Genomic DNA, 26,204 nt, shown 5'->3' on the forward strand with positions numbered 1-26,204 from the left:
GCAGGTCGGGTGGTCCCTGTCTGGTCTTCTCCCACTCCTGCCGGTTGTGCGTGGCCTTGTCCTAGGGGGGGCAAACACAAACAATGACACTGCTAGACAGTCCGTGCATGCAGCCCAGGTGTACCCGGCCATTGCAGTTCGCATGGGTACTGCTGGCATATGGGATGGGGGTTGGGGGGGTCCAGCCGCCCTTTGGGGGGGGCCTGGGTCACGTGTGTGGGGGGTTGGGTGGTTGGTGCCATGGGCACAGCGCTGTCTACTCACCCTTGTGTGCCCTGAGGAGGTTGTCGTTTTTTTCTGCACTGGATTGCATTCGGGCGACTTCGCTAACGGCGCTGACAGCGGCTGCCACCTGCGCCCAGGCACGGCGAACAGTGGTGCCTGACGACCTCCCTCCTGGTCTGGGATACAGCACCATTTGCCTCTCCTCCATGGTGTCCAGATGGGTCTGCAGCTCTGCATCCCGGAACCACGACACTGCTCTCTTTCCAGCCATTTTGGCTGCGGTGGTGTATGTGGGGGTGGGGGATGAATCCCTGTTGAAGTGCGGCTGCAGCTGTGCGGCAATCACAGAACCAGCAAATCCAGCGCGTTTCGCGTGCAGAGTGTGGTGTTTCACATGACGCCCGTGCTAGCCCCTTTGGAGTCGCTGAGTAGTTGCACCAGTCACGCCATTGTGAAAGTCCACAGTTTTGACAATGGCGTCAGCGCTTAGTCTCAGAAACGGAGAATCCAGCCCCTGTTTCTTCATGTTAGTTCGGATAGCGGGTGGAGACATGATGGGCTGAATGGCCTCCTTCTGTGCTGTAACATTTCTGTGATACTCTGTTCGAACCATTCATGACTTTGAACATCTCGTTTAAATCACTTCTTCATGTTTTTCTAAGGAGAGCAATCACAGTGTCTCCAGGATCTGCATGGATCTGAAGACCCTCATCCCTGTTTCCATACTATTAAATATGCACCGCGCCCTCTCCAAAAGCCTTGACATCTTTCCTAAAGTGTAATGCCCAGAACTAAACACAATTATCTAGCTGAGGTTTAACCAGTGTTTAAAGATTTCGCATAACTTTCTTGTTTTTGTACTCAATTCATGAAATATATATAATGAAATAAACAGAAACTGCTGGAAAAACTCAGCAAGGACTGCCAGCTTCTATGGAGAAAGAAACAGACTTAACGTTTCAAATCTAATAAGACTCTTCAGATCACTTAAACTTTTTTTTTAAATATAATTTTTATTGGAATTTTTTACAGAAAATATAAAACATAACGACAAACAATGAAATGCAACAAAATAACCCATAATAACTGTAACACCCCCAGACCATATGTATCCCATCCCCCCACCCCCCAACCCCAATGAACAACAAAAGAACTTAAAAATAAATTAAAATTAAATAAACAAACATAGTCATTGACCGCCCCCCCCCCTTTTCCCTCCCCCCCCCCCTTTTCCCTCCCCTTCCCCCCCTCCCCCCCCGGGTTGCTGCTGCTACTGTCCCTGTACCCTATCGTTGAGCCAGAAAGTCGAGAAAAGGTTGCCACCGCCTAAAGAACCCTTGTACCGACCCTCTCAGGGCGAATTTGACCTTCTCGAGCTTAATGAAACCCGCCATGTCATTGATCCAGGTCTCCACGCTTGGGGGCCTCTCATCCTTCCATTGTAGCAAAATCCTTCGCCGGGCTACTAGGGACGCAAAGGCCAGCACACCGGCCTCTTTCGCCTCCTGCACTCCCGGCTCCACCCCAACCCCAAAAATCGCGAGTCCCCATCCTGGCTTGACCCTGGATCCCACCACCCTCGACACCGTCCTCGCCACCCCCTTCCAGAACTCCTCCAGTGCCGGGCATGCCCAGAACATATGGGCATGGTTCGCTGGACTCTCCGAGCACCTGACACACCTGTCTTCACCCCCAAAGAACCTACTCATCCTCATCCCAGTCATGTGGGCCCGGTGCAGCACCTTGAACTGGATGAGGCTAAGCCGCGCACACGAGGAGGAAGAATTAACCCTCTCCAGAGCATCAGCCCATGTCCCGTCTTCGATCTGTTCCCCCAGTTCCCCCTCCCACTTAGCTTTCAGCTCCTCTACTGATGCCTCCTCCGCCTCCTGCATAACCTTGTAGATATCAGATATCTTCCCCTCTCCGACCCAGACCCCCGAAAGCACCCTGTCGCTCACCCCCCTCGCAGGAAGCGAAGGGAATCCCTCCACCTGCCGCCTAGCAAATGCCTTTACCTGCAGATACCTGAACATGTTCCCCGGGGGTGCCCAAATTTCTCCTCCAACTCCCCGAGGCTCGCAAACCTCCCATCAATAAACAGGTCCCTCAGCTGTCTGATGCCCGCTCTGTGCCAACTCTGAAATCCCCCATCAATGTTCCCCGGGACGAACCTATGGTTCCCCCTTAACGGAGCCTCCATCGAGCCCCCCACTTCTCCCCTATGTCGCCTCCACTGCCCCCAAATCTTGAGGGTAGCCGCCACCACCGGACTCGTGGTATACCTCGTAGGAGGGAGCGGCCACGGCGCCGTTACCAGGGCCCCCAGGCTTGTATCTCCACAGGACGCCCTCTCCATCCGTTTCCATGCTGCCCCCTCCCCCTCCATTATCCACTTGCGCACCATCGACACATTGGCCGCCCAATAATACCCCAAGAGATTGGGTAACGCCAGCCCCCCCCCATCTCTACCCCGCTCCAAGAAGACCCTCTTCACCCTCGGGGTCCCATGCGCCCAAACAAAGCTCATGATGCTGCTTGTCACCCTTCTAAAAAAGGCCCTAGGGATAAAGATGGGCAAACACTGAAAAAGGAACAAGAACCTCGGGAGAACCGTCATTTTGATGGACTGCACTCTACCCGCCAACGATAGCGGTACCATGTCCCACCTTTTAAATTCCTCCTCCATCTGCTCCACCAGCCTGGTAAAATTAAGCTTATGGAGAGTCCCCCAACTCCTGGCCACCTGCACCCCCAGGTATCTGAAACTCTTCACTGCCCTCTTAAATGGGAGTCTCCCAATTCCCTCCTCCTGATCACCCGGGTGTACTACAAATACCTCACTCTTGCCTAAATTTAACTTTTGCCCGAGAAGCCCCCAAATTCCGCTAACAGCTCCATCACCCCCGGCATTCCCCCTTCTGGATCCGCCACATACAACAGCAGGTCGTCCGCATACAGTGATACACGATGTTCCTCCCCACCCCGCACCAGACCCCTCCATCTCCCTGACTCCCTCAACGCCATAGCCAAAGGTTCAATCGCCAGTGCAAAGAGCAAGGGGGACAGGTCACTTAAACTTTTTAACAGCCTTGTCCTACCATCTTCAGAGATTTGGGGACTTGCACCACAAGGTCTCTATGTTCCTGCATCCCTTTTAATATTGTACCACTATTTTATGTTGCCTCTTCCACCAAAATGCATAATTTCACAGTTACCTGAATTTCATCTGGTTTGTGTTTGACCCTTTCATCCTGCCCGTGTTAGATCCCTCTCACTTTTTTTTTGTTCGTCGTTGACATTTGCTATTATCCTCCTTATTGTTGCTATATTTCTGAGTTTTTTTTCACCTGCAAATTGTGAACTTATGCTCTGCATACCCCAATCCAGGCCATTCATAAATATTAAAAGAACACTCGTCCAAATGTTGACCCCTGGCGAATACCACTGTGTTCTTCCCTGCTTTCTGTCACTGGCCTATTTGTATCCATGCTGCCATTGTCCCTTTAATTTTGCTTGCAAGTTTATAGCGTGGTACTGTTAAAATCCGTGTGAAAGTCAGTATACTTAACAACTGCACATTTCCCCCCCCCCCCCCCCCCCCCCCCCCCCCCCAGTGACTCTGGGCTCACTGCTCCGGATCGAGGATGGCTACTCACTCCTAGGATCCCCACAGCAACCATTCCATCATCTTCATGATTTAAAAAGGGCTAATCGCCACCCGTGCAACTGCTTACTGGGGGGGGGGGGGGGGGGGGGGGTGGTTTAGATCACGGGAGGCCGTAAAATAGGGGGTCATTCCTATTAATTGTATGGAGATTGGCTTTCATTGGTGATTTCTTGGCCAGCAAGGTAGCATAGTGGCTAGCACAGTTGCTTCACAGCTCCAGGGTCCCAGGTTCGATTCGCGGCTTTGGTCACTGCCTGTGCAGAGTCTGCACGCTCTCCCGTGTTTCCTCCAGGCGCTCTGGTTTCCTCCCACAGCCCAAATATGTGCAGATTTGATGGATTGGCCATGCTAAATTTCCCTTGGTGTCCAAAACGGTTAGGTGGGTTTACTGGATTACGGGGACAGGGTGGAGGCATGGACTTAAGTAGGATGCTCTTTCCAAGAACCGGTGCAGACTCGATGGGCTGAATGGCCTCCTTTGCACTTTAAATTCAATGATTCTATGATTATTGGTTTCTCAGGGATAGGCTGGTTAGATCACAAACCGATCGGCACCCAGCATTGTTCCTGATTTTGCCCTCTCCTGCAACCTAACGGCCGCATCGTGCTCTCGCTCAAGCGCGACATGCCTATTAAATTGCTCACATTAAGGCAAGCATTCCATTTACCATTTTGCTTATTATTTGTAGCATTCCATGTTATTTAAATACTGTATACACAGAGACCCTCAAGTCTCTTTGGACATCCACTGTTTCCAGTTTCTCATGATTTAGAAAGGCTTCTGATCTGCCCTTTATAGGTTCAAAGTGGATTACCATACTTGCTGGTATTGAAATCCATTCGCCACAATTTTCCTCATTCTTGCTGAAAAGAGAGACATGCTGAAGCTTTTCATCTTGCACTCATCAGGACAAAGGCAAGAATGGAAAATTTCAAACAACTGCAAAAATTTATACTGCAGGAGAAAAGCTGATTGGTGGACAAGTCCAATTGGTCAAGGTGTTGCCATGGAGAAAGTTAGAACTCTAGATTCCCCATGTTTCCGGATAATTTAGAAAAGGCACAAGGCTTTAACATCGGTCAGATGTGGGGATATTGGCTGACAATGGTACAGTGATCAGTTCAATTTATGATTCCATACATAATGAGGCAGCCCATGCCAGCATTCAGCTCAGCAAATCCAGACAACAATTAATTAAGAGATAGGAGGGGATTTAAGAGGGAGTTATTTCACTCAGAGGGATGTGGGAATCTGGAATTCATTGCCTACACACCTTGATCTATATTTTGAGCGTGAACTGGTATAGTTGTGAGACCTGACTTGCTGAGGTTTCACGGTGTTGGGTTAGGTTTACCGGCAAACTCTGTACGTCCTCAACTAATTATATTGTGTCATGGCCTTTTGCTGCCAGTTCAACGTCCTGACTTGATTGTGTTGTGTTAACACTTCTATAGCTCATTCCACACCAGGAGATTTCTGGATCTGGCTGGCCAGCTGCAGGGGTTTGATAGTGGAGGAAAGTTGCTCACATAAGGTCTCTGTCTCTCTTTGAACCACCTCTGCCCTGTGATAGGCTCTTTCCAGATCTGTCCTGACAACTTCAACTTCATCCACTTTGGCAGTTGGTTCTGCATCATACTTTGCTTTTAAATCACATGGCTCAGTCTGAGTTGATTCCAGGGCTGTCTGTAACACTTGAACCTTGTGATCAGCCTCCTCAAATTTGGAGGCCAAAAATGTTTGAGTCTCCTGCAATTTCCTTTCCTTTTCTGTGAAGTCATTCCGTAATTTCTGCTCTTGCCCAAGAGCAAGTCTTTTTGCTTTGCTGCTCAAGGTCTGCTCATATTCGTTGATTTTTTTTCTTTAAGTGCTTTTATTGTTACTTCCTGATCTTGACTTCTGCAAACTCCTTGTTGTATTCCTCAAGTGTGTCCCGCAGTGTCTGATTCTCAGTTTCTATGTCTTGCATATGCTAGACTTTGAGCTGGACCTGTTGTCCTAGATCTAATGCTGGAACAGGTTCACTGAGGTCAGGCAATGATACGCAGAGTTGCATTTTCAGATTGCAATGAGCGGTTATCCTCCAGCAGAGGTACCTCTATGGGTTTGGATGTGTCATGTGATCCAGATACTTCTGATGCTACACCTTCCATTGACTTCAGGATACTCAGCTCTGTTTTAACCTCTTTAGAGTCATCCTGTCCTTTCAGCTTTTCCTCTAGTTGCTTGAGTGTACTGCTCTTTGCACTGAGCTGCTGTTCTTTGGTATCTCTGAGATTGTCTGTCACCACTTGCAGCTCTGCCTTTTTCTCTTGCAGGCAGGTTTCCATATCTACTGTCTTTCTATTTAGATCTTACTTCTGTTACTTGATTTCCTGATGCAATTCACCTATTTCAGTTTATAGTTTCTGCAGTTTAAACACAGTGGGCAGACCGTTGCTCGACACCAATATCGTAATCGGCAATCGGGCGGAGAATCCCTTCCGGCGGGCAAATTGGGGGTTGTGCCGGTTTGACTTTCTATCCGCTGCCCCCTTCAAAATGGCGTCATCACGTCGCGAAGCACGCCATTGGAGCGTCACCTGAAGGCCCTCCCCGATGCCCTGCCCCAATGGGCCTGTCATATGTAGATTGACTAGGATGTAAAGGGTTAACAAGTTAATGATAATGATTCATACCACAAGAAGGAACCACAGAACAGCCATATATATCATGTGACTTGGGGATTCTGGGATAAGAAGATTAGATAGTGAGAGGTTTAGATAGTGAGGTATGAGAGAGGGCAGTTGTATACTTGAGAGATCTGTAAGTTAGAGATAGCATAGTTTTATATAATAACCTTCTACTTTAGGAAAGTGAACGAATCTTAGTCGTGTAAATAAATTTATAGTTTTGTTTGTTAACAAAGCTTTGTGTTCTTTATTCAACACTGCATCCAAGCCACCTAGGTAAAGCAGAATAGAGAATACAACATGGTACCAGAAGTGGTTTTAGAGTAGATTAGTAAGGTTTAGAGAGAAATAAATAATCTCAGCTCAAAGAAAGAAAAGAAAACGTGGGAAGAAAAATCTCAATCAGACTCGAGTAACAATAAGACTCCAGCAGCATCACAAAAAAGAAGTACCCAGCCGAAGAGTCATGGAAGGTCTGCAGTTTCCAAAGGCATTCAGCATATTGCATTATGTGGATGTAAACTGGAAAATATTCAAACAAGAGTTTGAACTGTACCTCTCATCCTCCAACCTCCAAACTGTCAGTGATAAGCGTAAAACTGCTTTATTACTACTAATGGCTGGACAACAGGCTGTAGCAGTGTATAGCTCATTGCACTTTGGAAATGAGGTTGAAAAAAATAATTTTTAAGTGGTCATTAAAAAATTTGATCATTATTGTGAGCTTAAAATAAATGAAAACCTGTGTAAAAGACTGCAAAAGCAACAAAAAATGGTGCTGGAAGATTCAATTAAAATGTTCCATACGACTAAGAAAATCTAAAAATAAAAGTGCCGAAATGTTGAATTGGCAAAGTAAATGATTTTTTGCCTGTGGCGCACTTAAAAATACATCACATTGAAAAAGACCAATCTGCGCAAGCGCATCGGGAAAAAACACATGCTTCAGAAGTCAGACATTTCAGACATGCACAGTGAAAGGAAAAAACGCACGATTCAGAATTTGAACATTCTGCACATGTGCAGGACCAGTTCACACACGCGCACATTGAAAAACGACGCGATCCAGAAGAATATCGTACTGCGCATGCGCAGAAGATTGCACATGCACACTTGAAAAAAGAGCGCACTCCGGACGAGGATCGATCTGCGCATGCGCAATCGAAATTTACATGGACGTAATGACGTCCGAACATCGTGAGACGCCCACTTAAAGAAAAATGCCCGGAAATCGAAAAACAAGTTTTAAAGGAAGTTTTTTTTACCTCGCAAGGCAGAACATTGCCTGAATTTTAACAAACAGCTGAAGAAGACTTTTGCAGCACCATGGAACCAAATGTCCAAAGATATGCAGGTTAGGTGGATTGACCATGCTAAATTGCCCTCAGTGTCCAAAATTGCCCTTAGTGTCGGGTGGGGTTACTGCGTTATGGGGATAGGGTGGAGGTGTGAGCTTGGGTAGGATGCTCTTTCCAAGAGCTGGTGCAGACTTGATGGGCCAAATGGCCTCCTTCTGCACTGTAAATTCTATGAAATTCTATGAAAATGTTTGCTGCATGCAACAAGAAGAAAATGTTAAATCTAAAACTAAAGAAGATAAATCCTATATTGAAGAATATTACTCCGATATGGTAGAGATATTTGGGTTCGATGGTTATTCTGTTAGTAACAAGATTGAAAATCTAAATAGCACTCTCCTAATGGTAGATTAATTGAATACGTTGATGAAATTGCATATCGTTGCTACATTGGATAGCAGTAACCGGACAAATGAACAACCAGAAGAAAAAGACTCCACAGGAAGAGCACTGAAAGATTCCAGAAAGAAAGCAATGAAAGAAGAAGACTGTGAAGGTCTATCTGGTTTATTTGAACAACAAAAAGAAGACTCCAGGGGCAGCAGGGTAGCATGGTGGTTAGCATAAATGCTTCACAGCTCCAGGGTCCCAGGTTCGATTCCCGGCTGGGTCACTGTCTGTGTGGAGTCTGCACGTCCTCCCCCTGTGTGCGTGGGTTTCCTCCGGGTGCTCCGGTTTCCTCCCACAGTCCAAAGATGCGCGGGTTAGGTGGATTGGCCATGCTAAATTGCCCGTAGTGTCCTAATAAAAAAAGTAAGGTTAAGGGGGGGTTGTTGGGTTACGGGTATAGGGTGGATACGTGGGTTTGAGTAGGGTGATCATGGCTCGGCACAACATTGAGGGCCGAAGGGCCTGTTCTGTGCTGTACTGTTCTATGTTCTAAGACTATGACGGTCTATCCACTGTATTTTTGAATAGTGACAAAGTGATCACAAGTAGTATCAAGCTCTGTAGGACAAAAGCGAGACTGACAGATCTCAGCTGGACTGTACAACAAAACATGACAATCAGAGTGCAACAGTGAATGAATCAATTGAGAACACATCAACTGTGAACTACCTACAAGAAAATGACATCTTGGAGAAGTTGATGCCAGATGAGAAGCACCAAGAGCTCAACGATACATTGGATCATCCAGAAGGGACTGATGCCACAAAGCTCAACGATGCATCAGATCATCCACAGGAACCTGAGATCATAAAGTGCAGTAAAACATCAGATAATACAAAGGACACTGATACCAAAAAGTTTGAAAATGAATCAAACAATCCAGAAGGAACAGATCCTGAGCACACAAAGTGCAACTATGGAACACCAGACTGTACACAAAGGTATAACTCTGAAACCGAAGGATACCTAAACAGCACAGTCCATTGCAATGGCAAGTAAGTGTTGAAACTTGCAGTCACACTTGACAGACCATACAGTCTGGAAGGAAATCCAGATGGCAACCGAGCCAGGGATTGCAGGACAGTGTGTCAAACACAGCTACTGGTTGAATAGAACAAGCAGAAGTGTGTCGACAATACAAAATTCATGCATAATGGTACCAATGTCAGGAAGAAAATGACATTGTTCAGACAAAAAAGAAGTCATGCCAACGAATTTAATGAGTTCGTATTTGCTCAAAGACCAAAAAACAAACCACTTTTTAGGGCAAAGAACATACAAACTCAACACCACAAACACAGAAAAAAGACCAGGGGCGGAATTCTCTGACCCCCCCGCAGGGTCGGAGAATTACCCGGGGCCAGCGTAAATCCCGCCCCCGCCGTGGCAGGAATTCTCCTCCACCAGGGAATCGGCGGGCCCCCCGCAGCGATTATCCGTCCCGCGATGGGACGAAGTCCCGCCGCTGTCAGGCCTCTCCTGCCGACATGGTTTAAACCACCTCTAGTGCCGGCGGGAGCAGGCGGCGCGAGCGAGCCCCGGGGTCCTTTCCTTTGGGGGGGGGGGGGGGCGCGGGGTGATCTGACCTCGGGGGTGCCCCCTCGGGGCCCACCGATCGGCAGGCGGGCCTGTGCCCTGGGGGTACTCTTTTTCTTCCACCGCTGCCACAGCCTCCACCATGGCGGAACTTGGCTATACTCGTGCGACTCGCCCAAAGTTGTCTACCTCATACGCTGCAGGAAAGGATGTCCTGAAGCGTGGTACATTGGTGAGACCATGCAGACGCTGCGACAACGAATGAACGGGCATCGTGCGACAATCACCAGGCAGAAATGTTCCCTTCCAGTCGGGGAACACTTCAGCAGTCAAGGGCATTCAGCCTCTGATCTCCGGGTAAGCATTCTCCAAGGCGGCCTTCAGGACGCGCGACAACGCAAAATTGCTGAGTGGAAACATATAGCCAAGTTCCGCACACATGAGTGCGGCCTCAACCGGGACCTGGGATTCATGTCGCATTACATTCACCCCCCACCATCTGGCCTGGGTTTGCAAAATCCTACCAACTGTCCTGGCTTGAGACAATTCACACCTCTTTAACCTGGGGTTACTCCTATCTCTGTAAAGGCTTGATTACCTGCAAATGCTCGCATTCTAAGCATTGTCTGGCATCTTTGAATTTGTCTATATATATGTTTCTGGAACATTCCTCTTCATTCACCTGAGGAAGGAGCAGTGCTCCAAAAGCTAGTGTTTGAAACAAACCTGTTGGACTTTAACCTGGTGTTGTAAGACTTCTTACAGTGTTAACAAAGAACATTAGACTTTGTTTTACAACAAAACTGTTTATTGCTAACACTACTCTAAAAGATTACTCTAATGTCTAAGATTTATACAGTTGGAAATAATGGTCTAACGCTAACGTACACTCAGATACGACAGAGCTACTCTAATATGCGACTACTTTCAACTCCTTACTGACATCTTGGGCGGAATTATCCGCTCCCACTCCGGGTGGGAGAATCGTGGGAGGTCCGCTCTCGCACCTCCCGCTCTCGCACCTCCCGCGATTCTCCCACCCCCCCAAAAAGACGTGTCGCGTTTTGCGACACGCCGCTCGGAGAATCGTGGGCCGTCATTTTTCACGGCGGCCCGCGATTCTCCGACCCGGATGGGCCAAGTGGCCTGCCGTTCGCAACCGTTTCACGACGTCGGCAACCACACCTGGTCGCTGCCGTCGTGAACACGGTGTGAGATGCCCGTTTGGGGCTTGTGGGGGGCCTAGAGGGGACTAAGCACCACGACCGTGCTCGGGAGGGGACAGGCCCGCGATCGGTGCCCACCGATTGTCGGGCCGGCGCCTCAATGGGACGCACTCTTTCACCTCCGCCGCCCCGCAAGATCAAGCCGTCACGTCTTGTGGGGCGGCGGAGGGGAAGACGGCAACCGCGCATGCGCATGTTTGCCGTCATCTGTCGTGATGTCAGCCGCGCATGCGCGGGTTGGCGCCGGCCAACCCGCGCATGCGCGGCTGACGTCATTAGGCGCGTCGGCCGCGTCATTCTCGGCGCGCCGGGCCTTGACGCCAGCGACAAGGCCCCGTGGCCGAGTTTCACGGCACGGCCCTCCTAGCCCACCGGCGGGGGGAGAATAGGGGGCCAGGAGAGGCCTCCGACGCTGTCGTGAACCTCTCCGGATTTCACGACAGCGTCGGGCCTTTGGGAGAATTCCGCCCCTTGTTCTGAACACATGGTGAGTCCCCTACCTGCATACTTGCACCGCCTGCTGGTCGGATGCTAGAACTGTAACAGTAAAACATATAACTTATAATACACATACTGATGATGATCTATTCATATATACAGATGATAATCTACCTATCACACAGGCAGCACTAACAAACACTTCAAAAATATTTCCTCTGTGCACCTTCAGTGACGGAGATAACTGGGAAGGCAAATGGAATGTTATCCTTTGTTGTATGAGTGGTGGAGTATAAAAGTAGGAAAGTTTTGCTACAACTGTACAGGGCATTGTTGAGATCACACTGAGGATACTGTGTACCGTTTTGGTCTCCTTACTTACTGACAGTAAACCTACATTGTAAGCAGTTCAGAGATGGTTCACTGGGCTGATTCCTGGAATGAACAGGTTATCTTATGTGGAAAGTTGAGTATGTTGGACCCATACACATTGGAGTTTAGAAGAATGAGAGGTGATCTTATTAAACATAAGATTTTAATGGGGCCTAACAGAGTAGACGATGAGAGGAAAGGGAAAATGCTGGAAAATCTCAGCAAGTCTGGCAGCATTCTTTGTGCAAAGCTTTGACAAAGAGTTATCGGACTCGAAACGTTAGCTCTTTTCTCTTCCTACAGATGCTGCCAGACTTGCTGAGATTTTCCAGCATTTTCCCTTTCGTTTGTAGATTCCAGCATCCGCAGTAATTTGCTTTTATCCAGATGATGAGAGGATGTTTCCCTTCATGGGGAATCTAGAACTAGGGCAAAGTTTAAAAAGTGAAGAGGGCAATCTGTAGAGCTCTGTCACACTGTGTTAATTTAATGTAATTACAATTACGCAGCTCTTCCTCGAGGCCTTTCTTTGCCTGGTTGATGCTTCATAACTACAAAGCTGAGAAAAGAAATATTTTCAGTAAGAGCTTCCATCTCATGAAGAGACCTCAGGCCAATCCACATCTAACAACTAGCACTGAAAATTCATTTGACAGCTGTGACAAATTGACCGACAACAGCTGAGACAACCCACAGCATTTTAAAACACTCAACAATATTCTATATAAAACGACACACAATATTCTTTAAAAAAGTCAACTCATTCTATCTCCCAATGTTAATGGACCCTTTTAAAAGATTCCAGGATCTGGATCAACATCTATATCAAAAACTAATCAGTTCTTCGTTGGTTCATACTCTACCTGTGCATCAAGTTTCATTCAAATCTGTCCTTCAGCGTCAGAGGTAATAGCAGGTCTCCTATTTGAGACTGATGAGGAGGAATTTCTTCTCTGAGGGTCGTTAATTAGTGGAGGCTGGATCATTACCATCTACAAGGGAGTTGAGGGTTGTGGAATGCGGGCATGGACATAGAGCTAAGGTCACAATCGGATCAGATTATTGAATAGTGAAGAAGGTTCGACGGGCCAAATGGCCTACTCCTGCTTTTATTTCTTGTGTTCCGTGTTCTTGTGTAGATAAGAGGCATGAAATTATAAAAAGCGAAAAAGGTATTGATTGATTAGATGATTGGGGAAAACTGGGGCAAATGGACTTCAATTTATCCACTTTGGATCTAAAAAGGGTAGAATCAAATTTTATAATTGTGGAGTACTACTAAATGGTTAATTAGTAGATTTTTAAGCTAATTTTTCAAAATATTTCAGCTCCAACTTCACCCCACTGTATGTCCCAATATTTAATTTGCTGTATGTAGAAGATTTTCAGAAGTGATTTTATTTGAGATTCTAGGACTGAATTTTCTCAAAGGATGCAACGTGTGCCTAAATATGGCTACTTGCTTGGCAGAAAATTGAGCCATTAAAGGCCCAACATCCTGCATTAGTGGGCATTTTACCCTAATCAGGAGTTGCTGCTGCCATGCGGGGGTTTGTCAGGTAAACCACTATGGCTTACCAGCAGGTTCCTGGGGAGGACTTCCTTGATGGGCATATCATGGCATATGCAGGAGCCTCCGTCAGCAATGGCCATTCCTGTGCCTAATTTGCTACAACTGCAATAACCATTCCCCTGTTGCCTCAATGGGTGGGGTCCGTCTTCCAGATCCCAGGTTCCTCACAAACACTTAAATGGCTTAAGAGGGCATCTCAGTATTGAGGTACCCTCTCCGCACAACAGCCTCAGCAGTGGCCACTGCTAGTGGTAGGACTTCTGAGGCTGTTGAGCTGCGCCCTTTAAATGGGCCAGCAGCTTTGAGAGAGGGTGGGCCACTGTTCTTATAAATTGATTGCCACCAGCAAAATGTAACCCTCTGGTCCTGCCACCTACTGGAGCTAGGTTGGCTCCTATCTTTGGGCTTGATTGGAGGACTTCATCCTCCTTTGAAAGTTTCAGGCCCCAGTTTCTTGTTTTGCTACCTGTTAAAATCCTTTAATGTGATTAGACAGCTTATGCCCTTATTGCTTCCGGGGAATTTACTCGATCCCTAAAGAAAACTTGCATCAGCAGCGAGTGCCCTGACTTTGTTACGAACAATAAAATCCAGATCATTAAGGAGAACAGATAGCATCATAGATTGAGGGAACCTATTACTGCTAGCTGGGGAGTTGAAGACTAGGACATACAGTCCAAACATTAGAGCCTGTCTTTTGTTATAACCACATGAAGGGTCTCACATCACTCTCCTATTCACCCACACAGACCTAACTCTAACCGTGGTTTTTAATGAATTTAGAGACAATGTGCTTTTCCAATTCTGCAAGAGTCCCATTTTCTATGCTTCATGATTGTGAAGAATGAATCAGACAGATTTCCTTGGGTTCAACAAAGGACAAGCCTTTAAAGAAGGCTTGGTGAATTGTAACTACCGTTCATACATCATGCACATTTGCCTGGACCCACATGCACACAGCAGTACAAACGCTAGCAGAATAATTGAATAGGCTTAAGGATTTCTTACAGTTTGTGACAAAATATCAGACCAAGGAGTATGCAGTCAGCTCTTCCTAGATTGATCTTGATGTGGTTATTCCATGTTGTGGCCATTTTGTTCAGTTTCCTTCCCATATGGAGCAGATTTCCACATATTATTCTCAAAAGGTTTTGGTTTGCTGTAGATTTCTCTTGTCAAGATAGTTACTGGCAAATCCGATCATAATACTTCTGGGAGAGAGCACACGGCTTCACAGCCTCTTTCAGTACAGTGTTGTCTTTTGATCTTTCTCTCCTGCATAGTGAGCAGTCCATGGAAGTACTCTGCTGGCTATATAGCCCAGAGAAATTCTATCAGTCTAGATCTGCTGCGATTTTTATTTCAGAACAGGTCATTGCATTTTGATATCCCATCTCAGAAACGTTTGAAAAGTCATAAGATAGTATAAAGTCAACAGGAGATGGGGCCTTTCACGTTCTGCAGAGGTTGAGTGTCTTTTCCATCCCTCTTGGCAGAATACAAGCTGTGTATTGTCTGGGTAGTTCCAATTGTCTTTAGAGGGTTCTGTAATGATTTGCCAAGATAATATTGCATGTACTCAACAGTGTGACCTCCCACCAGCAAGTGGCCATGTTTGCAGCACTGTGACCTCCCACCAGCAGGTGGCATCAGATATAAGTCAGGGCACATCTGGCCATCCTGAGAAGGTTGTAAGACATACATGAAGCAGTCGTGCATCAGGGTAGTTCCAGGAGAGTCTAAAGAAACTCTATGATAACGTGTTCTGTATCTGATCGTTATCTTGCACGTGTACATTAATAAAAGTCCTGGTTTGGACAAGTCACTAGCAGTTCTGTAAACTCCTTGCTGGACAATGAACACAGAACACAACATGGTACCAGCAGTGCTGCAGATTTGAGGGTAACGTCGGAAGAGGCAAAGTTAAATCAGCTGAAGAACCAACCTGGTGAACTGCAACCATTGGCGACTCAATGCAGTAAAAGACACTGAAGCTCGAGATGGAAGGACTGAAGGCGCCCACCAGCTTCAAGTATTGGGTAACATGGAAGAAAACTGGCATGTCTTCAAGCAACAGTTTAAATTCGTATGTTTCGGCCCTAGGCCTGAATGTGAACTTGAGCTCTTCGTGTCTTTGTGGATGACACAACGTACATTTTACTGTTTTATATTGTAGGCATGAAAATTGAGTCTATCATAGTAGTGGATACATGTGAATCATTGAACTCAGTTGAGCGACTGTATGTCCCAGAAGACGGGTGGCCAGCTGATTACTACAGATCCGTACCAGATATCATAGTGCACTCATTTGATGAGGATTGAGAAAAAATCCAGGCAGAGGATGACAAATCAAAGAGATGGAAGAGCCAGAGAGCATTCCGTAATTCTGGTTAACTGTCATCAAGAAGGTGTACGTACTCAGTGGCATGATACAGGAGCATGATGAGCCCGTATTAAAGCATCTGCAAGATGTGAATGTTAAATGTTCAGAGTGTGAGAAGCCGAGGAGCTTCACTCTGGAGTTTAAGTTCGAGCACAATGGGTATTTCACAAACGAGGTGATTACAAAAGTATACCAGTTGGATTCGCGGTCTTGAATCTTCATTATTTGATGAACTAGAAATCATGGGGTGCAAAGGCTGTAAGATCGACTGGAAGGTGGGCCAAAATGTCACGTTGAAAACAGATAAAACTAAGCCGAAGCACAACGGTCGAAGCACTCGCAGAACAGTTACGAAAATTGTACCAAATGAATCATTCTTTAATTTCTTCAGTCCTCCTGAAGTTCCACAGCATGGGATGTTAAATAAGAGCACAGTAGTTAAACTCGAGGCTGACTTTGAAATTGGCTGCCTCCTGCGTGAACACATAATAATGTTGTATTTTACAGGAGAAATCATTGCAGACGATGCTGAATCCAATGATGAATACGATGAAGACATGTATGCTGACCCCGAAGATGAGGCGGAAAGTGAAGGCGCGAAAGTGAGGCAGATGAAGATGGGTGTGAAATGTTTGCACATCTATACTGCACGAACAATGATGGGCTTGATGAAGAGGCCCAAGATGTGCTGTTCCGGCGGTTTGGCGGGAGTGACAAGGTGGTCACGGGGACTCCCAGACCGTGCTGGACATTTAGAAAGGCGGGAGCTCTGAGATGGTGTACTCTAAAATATAACTGAGATCGCAGTGGCTGATACCTTGGAGGACCAGCTACTGAACAACTTGGTAACAGACATATCATATCAGTCTTAGAAAAGCTTTCTCCAGAGGCACTTGAGTCGTCTCAGATCTCTGAAATGGTTCCGGTAATCGACTCCCTGCTGCTCGAGGTCACCCCATTGGTAGATGAGTGGGAGGAACAAATGACTATCTCACTGTGTAGCTCGATGGATCACACACATCTACTCAAGCAAGACCAGGATAACCCAACACTTGGATTGTCATGACCAGAGATTGTCTGCATCGTTATTTCCAACGAAGAGGACCCTTTGAGCGTTGCTCTTGCGAGCCAAGAAGGGGCAGCACCTGTTGTCGTAGATCTAGCCTGCACCCAGGCACCAGAAAGTGAGGCTCACCAACATACAGTTGAGGACGCAGAATTGGGCATGGTCACACAACCCCGTGATGATACATTGGCTCCTCAAGTTTCACCTGAACATCCACATACTTCTATGCACAGGGTGCAGTCCAGCACCGAACCAGGGGTTGTCAAGCCCAAACAAAAAAAGAAAGGAATTCGCAAACTAATTGTTAAAACAAGAAGGAGGAAGAGGAGTAGAATGGGAGAGCTAGTTCATCCCACTGGCAAAAACAAAAGAGAAGAAAGTATTATGATGACTAACAAGCCAGAGACAGAAGACAAAAAACACACAATGAAGCAGTATCTCCTAAGGAAGGGGGAATGTGGTGATATGCTTGTAGATTATATTAATTGTACTCAGCAGTGTGACCTCCCACCAACAGGTGGCATCAGATATAAATCAGGGCCCATCCAGCCATCCTGAGAAGGTTGTAAGATGCACATGAGGACAGTCGAGCATCGGGGTAGTTCCAGAGGAGTCTAAAGAAACCGTTTGATAACTTGCTCTGTGTCTGATCGTTATCTTACCATGTGTACATTGATAAAAATCCTGGTTTGGACAATTCACCAGCAGTGCTGTAGATTCCTTGCTAGACAAAGAACACAGAACACACCAGGTTCCAGATCTTTTTATATGCAGCCATTAAAAGAAAAATGAGAAACAATCTTGAAAAAAACACATCCTTGTTAGACCTTTTGTCCACTCCCCTGCCTTATCCCCCAAAACCCCAGGCATTGATCATCGCCAATCCACCTAACCTGTACATCTTTGGATTGTGAAAGGAAGCCAGAGCACCTGGAGGAAATCCACACAGACATGGGGTAAAAGTGCAACTCCACACAGTCACCCAGGGTCAGGTTGAACCTGGGTCCCTGGCTTTGTGAGCAGCCATGCTAGCCACTGTGCCACCCTTGTGGATGGCAAGGTATCCAGGATTATCTGAAGTGACAATTGCACCCACTTGCCCATGTAAATGAGGTGCCCTTCCACCGACGATACAAACTGCTAAGTATTAGTGCTAGATTGCTTCAGTTGGTGTGATCCAAATTCAGCTGTAGGGATGACAGCCTGTAGAATTATGGGGCCAGTATAGGAAAGAGCAATTGGACGGGATGGGTTCCCTTGTTTCCTTAGTTTTCAGATCAAGCAGTCTGGGCTGTTTTCCAGGAGGTGACCTGACTTGGGCATCCTGTTAGAAATTTAGTCAAGGAAGTAATTTCTATTTTAACCCAAACTATTTTTAAAACACTATGAAATAAAGATGAACTTATTGCTATTGTGACAGAACAAAGCTCTTCACTTTTCTCAGCATGATCATCTCCTGTCCACCACTTGTGAGAAGCTGACCATTGGCTCAATCAGGTAGTCTGCGCTGAACAATATTGATAGGTCTTTTCAATGAAAGTGCTCTTCTGCCAAACATATCTCTTTTGCAATTATCACCTCTTGGAACTATAACTTGCACTTCATGCTTTTTGTGATAACAGTGTTACGGGCATTGCTGAGCTGGAACTATAACTTGCACTTCATGCTTTTTGTGATAACAGTGTTACGGGCATTGCTGAGCTGGAACTATAACTTGCACTTCATGCTTTTTGTGATAACAGTGTTACGGGCATTGCTGAGCTGTCACCATATTGTTTGTGTATATGCTGACAAACTGCTTCTCACAATCAGATATTTCAGATGAAAATTGGGTAGATTGTTGATGGTATGTCAAGCACCTCAGTGAAAAAGTTGCTCCAGTTAAACAATGGTCACTGTAGGTCATCAATTAAAGCTGTCGTTATAAAGGGTAAAGGTTTTGAACAAAGGACACCCTGGAGCATAATGTATGGATCGAGAGAAAGATACTAATGAGGCAGGTGGTGTTACATGTGCTCCTAAACAGAGGTCGGCTGCTGTATTTTATGCTCAGCGACATTTTATGACCTTAGTAGTCACCTTGTGGCTTCTTGAGACTCCAGGTACATTGGGCTGCTACTTCTTTACTCTTTCATGGAACACTTGCCCCTCCCTGCTCACCTGAGGAGTTTGAGGACTTGTGGTGACCCCCGGCTCCTTGGTCCCCTCTTGCTGAACCACTGCTCCACAAAACTCATGGAGGTGGCAGTGGCATGTAGGCCCACACACACCTCTCGCATCCATTGGGTGTTATTCCCTCTAACAGGGCTGACACTCCGTAGAAGAGGGCATGTGCATATATGGCAGCATGGCAGCATTCATGGCCTGGATGGAGTCCTCCATTGTCCATGTTTAGATATCATAGCCTTTGGAGGCGCGACTAGATGTTCATATATCTCATGGCAAAGGGCCAGCATCTGCCACCTTGTTGACAATTCTAGATTCACGTCATAAGCAAACTCCACTTTGACCTGGCTTTCCACGATCCTTCGAGAATGAGGGGCCTTGGCTGTCACAACTTCTGCCATCTGCTATGTGCATCTGAGTTGTGATCTCAAGTCTATGGACAAGCTTTTATCCACCGTCATGAGGCTACCTGTGCTGGTGCAGGGTGTGGGGAATGATGTGACAGATCATTCCCTGAGGTCCCCTCCTCCTCCTCAAAGGTGGAAGTCATTCCCCAGTTGCAGCAGCTGGCAGCTCGTCTTTGACTTGTGAGAGAGAAGAGCGATTAAAGGGTTCCAGCATATCCTTAACTGCATTCCTAGCTTGAAGTTCCATGTGACTAGTAAATCTCTTGTGCTCATCCCATTAAGCCATTCTCTGAGAGCTCCACTCCTGTCTCACTGTCAGCAATGAATGAACCACTTCATGACTCTCAGCTCCAGAGCATATTCATCCACTGATGTCAGTATAGCCAGGAAAGAGAAACTGCCGTCTATATGGTCTCTCCTTTGCATTATGTGCTGTCTTGTCCTGCAAACACATAGATATGCATTGTTAGCCACCCGTCAAAGACACATGCGATGCCTTTGCTGGTGGCAGCCTTGCTGACCATGATGGTATCATAGGAATGTCCACTGTATACAACCACTAAGTAATGGCAGTGCAGGAGTTAACACTGACAGCTTGAAGCCCTTCATGAAGAGCAATTGACAGGTAATGCTGCTGCCTGGCCATTGCCAGAAACTGGGTGGCATGACTTTTTACTAACTTCTCATTCACACCGAGTCACTTATAAAGCTGTAGGGTAAGCAACGTTTAGTGCATTCACCTTGGCAGATTGCATGAAATCATGAAACCTATTGTGGCAATGAAGCCAGGTTCAGGAGACAACCCCAAACTGCTGACGTCCACTGTGATCTCCGTCTAGGCGTGCTTGGTCTGCTGGCCAGTATCTCCTCCAATCCTGTAAGAAGAGGATCTCCCTCCTTGCCCAAGCAACCTGGAGGAGAACCTGCAGGGAGGCATCAGTAAACCTTGGGGCCATCCTTGATTGTCCTTCAGCTATTCGAAGTGACACCTTGTTCTTTAAGCCTCTCTGTGCTGCCTGTGTGGATGATTCTATTTGACAGTGTGCTCGCAGCCCTTTCAGTGCTTTCAGTGGTATGATCTCATCCAGCCACTGCCACCTCAGTGGATGGCTCTTTGTATTTTTCTTCTCCCTGTGTTTACTTTGTAGCTAAACATAAAGGCACCAACCATGCATAAGGGATTGGTTGTTGACACAAAAATATTTTTTGTCATTTATTAAGGATTTGAGAAGTTGGATAACTTATACACGTGTCTGAGTTGGTAGCTTCTTCAAAACAAATTGAATCACATGATACACACAGGAGGCTAAATAGTTGGCTTGCAATGCAGAACAATGCCAGTGGGTTCAATTCCCGTACCAGCCTCCCTGAACAGGCGGCAGAATGTGGCAACTAGATGCTTTTCCCAGTAACTTCATTGAAGCCTACTTGTGACAATAAGCGATTTATTATTATTATACATTATATTTTCCCTCTTGTAAAATATACAGAAAATATAACCACACCAACTTAAAGCGTATCACAACATCTTTTTAAAAATAAGTAACTCCCCCTTACAAATAAACATAACTATTTACAATGCATGGAAATGCATATTTACACATTATAGAAATACGAGTGAAGAAACTCAGAAATTTGTACGTGCCTGCTCACAGCCTTGACTTACTAACTATAATGTTAGCTTGAGGTCGTTGAATTTTTTCAGTGGTCTGTGGGGCTATTGCTTTGGATTTTGCCTTTGATTTTGTCCTGGATGCAATGGAGTTGCACGGTGGTTGAGAAATTGGTACTTCCAGAGAATACATACAGTGCAGAAGGAGGCCATTTGGCTCATTGGGTCTGCACCAACCCTCCGGAAGAGCACCCTACCTAGGTCCACTTCCCCACCATATTCCCGCATTCTACCTAACCTACACATGTGGGAGGAAACCGGATCACCTGGAGGAAACCCACATAGACACGGGGAGAATGTGCAAACTCCACACAGTCACCCAAGATCGGAATTGAATCTGGGTCTCTGGCACTGTGAGACAGCAGTGCTAAACACTGTGCCACCCGATTGTCTGATTTGTCTTCTGTTCTGCTTCATGGTTGCACCTTTGGAGTGCCCTCTTATCCCAGACCTGGGCAATTTCCTTGCCGCTGTCTCCCTAAGACGTTGGCCTGCCAACATGCGCCCCACCTTCTCCCCATACTTATAAATCGCTCCCCTTGTCTGCCTCAGTTGGCGCACCCCCTTCCCCATGGATAATGGATCAAAGCTAGCCTGTAACTCCCTCCTGTCGAAATGTTCTGGATCTGCATCCCCCGCGTACCTCCTGTCCATCTCTAACATCTCATCTATCAGCCTTGGCCTGAAACGATATCACCTCCTCCCTCACCACCTCAGGGCCTCCCATACCACTGACTGTGATACATCCCCCGTGCAGTTAGAACCCACGTACTCCTCAATTACCCTCCTGATCTTCTCACGAAAACTTCGGTCCCCCAGCAACCCCACGGCCATTTTCCAATCCCGATCTCTGCACTGTCCCCTTCTCCAAGTCCATGTCCACTCAATGAGACGTGATCCAAAATTGCTATCACTGAATACTCTGATCCCCTTACCCCAGCCACCAGTGCCTTCCCTACTGCAAAAAAGTCGATCCTTGAATAAACCTTGTGAACTGATGAGAAAAACGAGTACTCCCGTTCCCTCGGTTGCAAGAACCTGCATGGGTCCAGCCCGCCCATCTCCCTCATAAGCCCAGTCAGTGCCTTCTTATCCAGTATCAGTCCTCCCCCACTTTCACACTTTCGAGGTCCATTGAAACCTATTCAACAAGGCTCTAATGGTCGCAGCCCACCCCCACCACACCGCCGTTCACTATCCAACACAAGCTTGCTTGTGTGGAGGCCCCTGCCCGGGCCCCACTCCCCTCCAGCCCCCTCCCGCAAACCAGGGGGCTGGCGCGGAGAAGGGAACCCCTGCGCTTGTGCGGAAATATGCCAGCCGTTCTACGCATGCGCGAGTTCACGCCGGCCGTTCCGTGCATGCGCGGACTTGCGTGGAATGTTCCCTGCTGGCTGGAGCAGCGGGGACGACTCCGGCGGCAACCTAGTTCCTTACTTTCGGGGGCCATTGATGCCGGAGTCGTTGGCACCGCGGTGTTTTCCCACCAGCTTGGTGACATCGCCCCATTTGTAGGAAATCCCGCCGAGGTTCTTCATTATTAAGGGGATCAGGGATTATGGAGAGAAGGCAGGAGAATGGGGATGAGAAACATAACAGACATGATTGAATGGCGGAACAGACTCGCTTGGCCGAATTGCCTAATTCTGCTCCTATGTCTTATGGTCTTGTGTAACTAAATGTGCAAATGAAGTGCCGCCGCCCCCCCCCCCCCCCCCCCCCCCCCCCCGGTTTCCATGCTGTCGCTAAATTTCTCACAAGCTTGTAAGTTCCCCAACACACACTCAGAAGAATTGAGCACTTTCTAGCCTCGTCTGCGAACCCATTTGCCGAGAAAGTGTTCCAACCTTTCCACGTATTCAGTCCAGTTCTCATTTTCCACCATATACACACTGATTGAGCCAAACAGACTTGTCTTCCATCGGTAAACTTAGCAAAACATCGAAACGCTAAAATTAATCTTCTTTAATATATTAAAATCACAAAGTTTCAAATACAGCTTGACTTAAAAATGGGAACAGCTAGTTAAACATCAAAATACCAGTAACGGAATAGAATTAGAATTAACGGCAGTTAAATACAAATATACACAGGTAACAACAACAACCAACAGTGTCACAGCACATATTGGTGACATCAGTAATGGATTTGAATAAGAAGATGCATAATCACAACATTCCATAACACTTCTGGATCCCTATCTCCTGCTGTCATATCTCAAATCTCCACTGCAACCCTTCAACACTCCTTGATCTTACTACTCATCCCAAGCTTGGGTAAATCTACAGTTTATCTCTCTTGAGCTTGTCAAGTGCCAATATTGAGGCACTTCTTGCTGCCTCCTTGTGAACAGAAACCTTAACTGCTCATCCTGGTCTTTCTAGCTGACTTTCATGCTCAATGTCTCTGCGGGGTGTGGTAGTCTGTGTAGAGGTATTACGGTACCTAGTAATGCTGGAACACCATTGGTAGATAATGTATGTTTTCTATTGATCGAGCCTGTATGGTAGCTCCGCCCTGCAAGGTGGGGTGTAAGAGCCCGTGCCGCCCCAGCAGCTTCTTTCTGTACCTGAGCTGCTGGGGGAAACATCTAGCCTATTAAAGCCTTCAGTTGCACTACAAGCTTGCTTTAGTAGTCATTGATTGTGCATCACTGGGGTCTAATCCTTTCAATCTCCTCATCCCACTCACCCCTCCCAATACAGTTTAAAAATTCATTTAGGGGATTAGGGCATCACTGGCTCTGGTATTTATTGCTCATCCCTAATTGCCCTTGAGAAGGTGGTGATGAGCTGCCTTCTTGAACCGCTGTAGTCCCTGTGGTGTAGGTACATCCACAGTGCTGTTAGGGAGACAGTTCCAGGATTTTACTCCAGTGACAATGCAGTAACAGCCCAATTAATGTTTCCAGCAGATCAGCTATCAATTTTTCTCTCCACAACTCCCTTGAGAATGATATTCACTTGTAAACCATTCCTCGCAATCCATGATCTTATTATGGATTATTGCATCAACATCATCCTTTAGATAAATCTGACTAAATCACGCACACATGTTTTAGGGTTGCGAAAAATTGCAAAGTTTCTGGGTGGGAGTGTTCACGGTTTTAGCCAGGATAGTGGAGGAGGAGGTGGATCCGGACCCTTTCGTGGCAATATTTGGGGTGTTAGAGAAGCTGGGGCTCGTGGAGAGGAGGAAGGCCGATGTCTTGGCCTTCGCTTCTCTGATTGCACGGCGGAGAATTTTGCTGGAATGGCGGTCGGTATCGCCACCGGGGGTAGCAGCATGGTTGGGTGACCTGTACGACTTCCTGTGATTGGAGAAGATACAGTATGAGTTAAGGGGCTCTTCAGGGGGATTTGAGGAAAGGTGGGGAATGTTTGTGACCATGTTTGAGGGTTTGTTCATTGCGGGGGGGTGGGGGGGTGGGGGGGGGGGGGGGGGGGGGGGGAGAGGAAGAGGGAAATATCTGTCCAGATTGTATAGTTTATTGTAGGGAAGCAAGTTTCCCGGCGTGTTTGTTCGTTGTCACCTGTTTTGATACATATTTTGAATAAAATACATTTAAAAAAAAAAGATAAATCTGACTAAGAGGTTATGATGCCTTCTCTCTAAATGAAACCTCCCCTTTTGGTATACCTTTTACCGCTAGCCTTTCCCATACCTTTGCAGTGGCGGTACAGCCTTTATCATCAAAACCACACATTGGTCTGACTCCCTGCTCCTTTGTCTGATTTCCTACTCCTTTGTCACCTTCTTCCCCTTTGACCATCTTGCCTTTCTCCACCTGTCTGATTTTTCATTTAAAATCTTTTTTCGCAGGCAAATGTCAAATTTGTCATTGGGATATCTTCACTGCTTCCCTAACTCAACCTTTGCCCAGAGCGACTTTTCACCCTCTCGATTTCAACCTTCTGAACTCACCATGCTTCCTTCCCCTTCTGAGTTCACTGCTCTACTATCTTCCCATAGTTTCCCCCTTATAAATTCTCCAACACATTTTCAAAGCCATGCCTTTGACTTGTTTCCTCACAAGCGTTTACGACCTGCATCATGTCAATCACAGAAAAGACTTTCTCTGATTACTTCCTTGTATCGCCCTCCATCTACATCTCTCTTCCCACTCCCATCTCCACCTATTTCTGAGTCCACTCTTGGAAGAACTCTCCCTCAAGTTACTTACAACTGCGTTTCAATTTCTCAACCATCGAACATCTGGGGCGGAATTCTCCGCAAGGCCCGACGCCGTCGTGAAACCTGGAGAGGTTCATGACGGCGTCGAAAGCCTCTCCCGGCCCCCTATTCTCCCCTACCTGGGGGGATAGGTGGGCCGTACCGGGAAACTCGATGGCCGGGCCTTGTCCCTGGCTTCAAGGCCCGGCGCGCCAAGAATAACACCGCGGCGGCGCCTAATGACGTCAGCTGCGCATGCGCGGGTTGGACAGCTCAAACCCGCGCATGCGCGGTTGCCGTCTTTCCCCTCAGCCGCCCCGCAAGACATGGCAGCTTGATCTTGCGGGGCGGCGGAGGTGAAAGAGTGCGTCCCCTTGAGACGCCGGCCCGACGATCGGTGGGCACCGATCGCGGGCCAGTCCCCTCCCGAGCACGGTCGTGGTGCTCGATCCCCGATCCGCCCCCCCAGGCCCCACACTTACCTGGCGCGCCATGTTCATGACGGCAGCGGCCAGGTGTGGTTGCCGCCGTCATGAACAGGTCGGGAACAGCAGGCCACTCAGCCCATCCGGGTCGGAGGTCACGGCGGCCCGAGTTTCTCCGAGCGGCATGTCGGAAAACCGGACACGTCATTTTGGGGGGGGGGGGGGGGGCGGGAGAATAGTGGGAGGTGCGGGAGCGGACCTCCCGCTATTCTCCCACCCATCGTGGTTGTGGAGAATCGCGGCCCTGGTCCTCCATCACCACAACATTTCTGCAGCTACTTCCTGCAACAATCACATCCTTACCTCCACTTTTGATTACCATGTCCCCATTGAAACCTCTACTGTCTCTCACCCTGCTCATTCCACCAGATACAGCCCTCAACTCCACACA

General features: G+C 47.2%; 1 protein-coding gene across 1 annotated transcript in view; it reads left to right on the forward strand.

The window, feature by feature from the left end:
• Nucleotides 1–26,204, forward strand: part of rsph14 (radial spoke head 14 homolog) — a 998,814-nt gene that overhangs the window by 101,012 nt on the left and 871,598 nt on the right. The window lies entirely within an intron of this gene.

This window comes from Scyliorhinus canicula, chromosome 1 (genome assembly GCF_902713615.1).
Source record: "Scyliorhinus canicula chromosome 1, sScyCan1.1, whole genome shotgun sequence".
Classification (NCBI taxonomy): Eukaryota; Metazoa; Chordata; class Chondrichthyes; order Carcharhiniformes; family Scyliorhinidae; genus Scyliorhinus; species Scyliorhinus canicula.